Source organism: Rhinopithecus bieti, unplaced genomic scaffold (genome assembly GCF_001698545.2).
Source record: "Rhinopithecus bieti isolate Rb0 unplaced genomic scaffold, ASM169854v2 scaffold_11966, whole genome shotgun sequence".
Lineage (NCBI taxonomy): Eukaryota > Metazoa > Chordata > Mammalia > Primates > Cercopithecidae > Rhinopithecus > Rhinopithecus bieti.
In genome coordinates this window covers 817,321-821,568 of record NW_016807254.1, presented here as the reverse complement: position 1 = coordinate 821,568, position 4,248 = coordinate 817,321, and the positions used below count along the sequence as shown (strand labels likewise).

Below are 4,248 nucleotides of genomic sequence, written 5' to 3'. Positions count from 1 at the left end.
ATCACTGACAATGGAACAAAACAATACAATGAAAAAAGATGAATCTTTTAACAAATGGTTCTAGAACAACTGGACTTCCACATGTGAAAAAAAAAAAGAATCTAGATACGGACCTTACATTCTTCCCAAAATTAACTGAAAATAGATCATAGAGCTAAATGCAAAATGCAAAATTATAAAACTCCTAGAAGAGCTTTGAGGTAGAAGTGGCATCTTATCCCTGACTGGCAATGGGGAGAACATTCATTAAGCTCCAAGATGACTAGATCATCTTTGGAATATTGAAATTTTTATTAAGGGTGAAACAAATCACTTTTAGGTCCTATTTGACTTTAATCTAAAGTTAAATATATACACATAAGATTGGTGGCAAGATGTTAATTTCAAAACACTGTACAGTATTTTAATTACTTGATGGAGCAGTTTCTTCCAGCATTGAAAGATCAAATGAGGGGTTGTGCACCCGAGTTGGTGGGTGCCATGCTGTCACCTGATGCAGAGCAAATTCTGTGGTACCTGTTCGAGGTGGAGGAGCTTGTGGAGGAGGTGCTGGTGGACAAGCAGCAGGTTGTGGATGTGGATGCCAAAAGGAATAAAAACCCAGAAGGCCTCAGAGCCCTGCAGAATGGGCTCAGCCTCTCTGAAGATGTGGTTTGCTTCAGGAACATGTTTGTCAAGATGCCTTACCCTCAGGTGAAGGAAATGATTAAGAAAAATCAGGATCATCTGGATAAAGATATAGAAATAATCCAAAAACAATGAGGCCTAAGGCAAACCAGAGCCGAAGAGTTTTAACTTGAACCCCTTCAATCAGGATGAGCTTAAAGCTCTCAAGTTCTTCTTGAAAGGATGAGACACAAGAATCAAGATGGGGCACCAGTGACCAGCTCCTCTTCCTGGGGTCATGGAGGGCCTAAGACCCTTCAACCCTGACGCCTGTAAGGGCAGGCTCTCCTGCAAGGGGTCAGGTGTAAAGAATCTGGCCATAGCTCCTGTATGAAGCCTCTTTGTCTGAAGTACTTGGGTGCTCTTTTGATGGCAGGAGGGAACACTCAACCTGTTGGTGGCTGCTGGACCTCACCACCAGGGCTCAGTGGACATAAGATCTATTGACAGGCCCTGGCAGTCACCAGTGGGTGGGTGTGGCAGTGGCTGTGGGGTGTGAGAATGACTGCAACAGGTACTTCTCAATAATGACCTGCTGTTCACATGGCCCCTGAGCAGGGAGGAAGGGAGAGGGACAATGGAAGCTTTGTTTAGAAAGGGGAGAGACAATTTCAGGCAAGTGTAATGGAATTGGAATAAAGCAGAGGCTCACAGGTGGTTTCCGAGTAAAGGACAGAATCGTGGTACTTTGTGGTTCACCACAGCCTTCCATGGGCAGACACACACAATTCTCCCCACTGCCTCCATTTTTGCCCCTTTTTTTCCTGCTTTATTCCATGAGTAGATGCTGCTTATCAGCCCTCTGTGGCCGCTCTTTGGTCATGAGGGTGTTGCAGAGTCCTGCACCAGGGATGAGTGAGCGGGTGTGCTGCCCCTGAGCATACAACATGTGTCAAGAATGCCACCCCACCACCTCTAAAAACAGGGCCTGGCCAGCTCTGGCTGTTCAGAGTACCTTCTGCCTTTAGTGGTCTGAGGTCCCAGTGTGAATGTGCTGTCAGGACAAAAAAAAAAAGAAAAGAAAAGAAAAAGAAAAGTCAAATACACATGGAAATACTTCTTCAACTTTGATTATAAAAGTAATATAAATATATATCTAATACTTCATGTCATATTTTGTCTTTCTATTTAAAACCTACTATTAAACTAAGTTTGTTTTGTGATTTTGTGTCTCTGTAAATGATAATAGCCTTTCTACTCTGATAAATTATTCTCTATTAATATAAATAACATGAAACTTTTCTTGTTTTTTATGGTTTTAATCTATCTAAACTTCAAAAATCTTCTATCAACAGTTAGCCTACTATTTATATAGAATTACAGAGTTATGTTTTATCTTGAAGTCATGCCATGTGACCTAAAGTAGAACAGGAAGCATACTGATAGTCATGTTTTTAAAATGGGCAAGTGCCTACAAGTTGTGATACTTACAAATGCTGGGATAAACCTTACCTGAAGCCAGGCCCAGGCTATGCTGGATTTAGTAATTTAACAACTTATTTAAATGTGATTAATTTTTCACTTTAGGGTTTCTCAGGTATACATATGTATGTGTACCTGTATGTGTGTGTCTGCGTGTGTGTGTGATTATATTTGTGTAAGCAACTGAAAATAAATATTGAAACATTTAGACTGTAAGATCCATATAAAGGCTATGACCAATAACATTTTTCTGATGACCTCTCTGCAGTTATGTTTTAGCACATTTCAGGATTGTTACATATGTTAGTTCTCTATTGCTGTATAAAAATTACCTCAAATAGTGGCTTAAAACAATATATATTATTTCCTTAAAGTTTGCATGGGTCGGGAGTCTGGGCATAGCTTAAGTGCGTCCTTATGTTGATCTCAAAAGGCTGCAATAAAGGTGGCCAGGATTGCATTCTCCTCTGGAGCTTGAGGTCCTCTTCCAAAACCATGCAAGTTGTTTGCAGAATTCAATTCCTTGTATTTGTGAGATTGATGCTCACAGTTCCTAGCCTTCTGCATAGGTAGTTCAGAAAATGACTGTTTCTTCTTCAAGACCAGCAGGCAAGACTGTTTCTTCTTCAAGACCAGCAGGCAAGAAGCCCTACTGCTTCATCTCTTCTTTCAGGGAATGTCTGGTTCTTCTTTTAAGAGGCTTATTTGGTTATGTCAGGTCCTCCCAAGATGATCTTCCTTTTGATTAGAAACCTTATGTCTGCAAAATTCCTTTACTTTGCCATATTCTTGGTTAAAAGCAAAGTAACGTTTCTGTCTGTAAACAAAGAGAGAAGCTTATGCACAGAATTAGATACTAAGGGTGGGGATCATGAAGACCATCTTAGAATTCTGCCTACCACAACTGTCATGCAAAACCAGTGTGCTCACTTTGCTGGTCTACTGTGTATGGTAGGGTAGAAATAACTGAACACTAGTTTCTCCTAAAATAAAATATAATCTGTAAATTCACAATGCTTTTTTCCTTTTTTAAATTTTCTATTCCCATTATAGGATTAATTGTACCTTAGAAAAGCACTTGCTGAATTAAACTGCATAATTTATTGGTTTGTAGTTGTAGTTGTACTACTCTATACTGATTATTGAATAAATGCTCCAGGTTCCCTTTTCATAATCTAAATGTTACTTGCCATTTTCTTCATACAATAAACTGAGAAACATAAGAAGAAAAAATGCCTCATTTGAAAGTCTAAGAATGTTTACTAATATTTAGGTTAGTAAATATTAACCTAGGTTTCTTAACATCAGTGTTGGTCCTAATTAGATATGGCACTGGGAAACAAAATAAGTAACCTTTAAACTTAAGAGTATAAGGATACTGTAAAAGTTACTCTCTTTTTAAAAGTATAGGCACTTTAAACTTCAGTTTCAAATATACAGAGCAGAAACAAAAGCTGCATCCAAGTAACTGTCCTCTGAAACATTAGGAGCATTTCCTACTTCAACACAAAACCTTAGCTTTAGGAGATTTTCTTCTGTATATTTACAACACTTCTCCCTTGAATGCATAGTTGAGAACACGGACTAACTGCATTTTTTTTGTTTTGTTTTGTGTTCATGTGCAGATAAATAATTCATTGCAGCTACTACAATTCCTCTGAAAGTCCCTAGACATTATATAACAGTGCAAGTATGATATAAAATATAAAAGACAGTAAGTCATGAATATTGTTACTTTTACAACCTACTGGATCTCCTTATCTGTGCCTTACTTTACACAGCTGAGCACTATGACCTATCTCCATGGTTCATTTGTAGCTCTAGAAAGTGGCTGCTTTTTGAAGTTATTCTGAAACAAAAAATGCTGTTTTTCTTACTTTAAGAAAACTTTATTTTATATTTTCCTTTTCTGATTTTAAAATAATAAAATATGGCTGTTCTTGAGTATTTATTGTTCCTCAATCTATCTTGGTTGCTGCCAATTTGTTTATAGTGACACCATTTCTCTCACTATTCTATAATTTTCCAGAGAGAGAGAGAGAGGCATATATATGTACATACAAAATATACATATTCAGAGAAATATGTATATTTTCCCCCCAATTTTTAGTGTTGCTTTTTTTCACCTAAGGCAATCTTCTGCAATAGAATTTAATTTTT

The 4,248-nt window shown here is 37.7% G+C and overlaps 1 pseudogene; it reads left to right on the top strand.

Annotated features, from left to right (window-relative positions):
• Positions 1 to 480: 480 nt before the first annotated feature.
• Positions 481 to 853, top strand: LOC108535045 (p53 and DNA damage-regulated protein 1 pseudogene; annotated as a pseudogene).
• Positions 854 to 4,248: the final 3,395 nt, after the last annotated feature.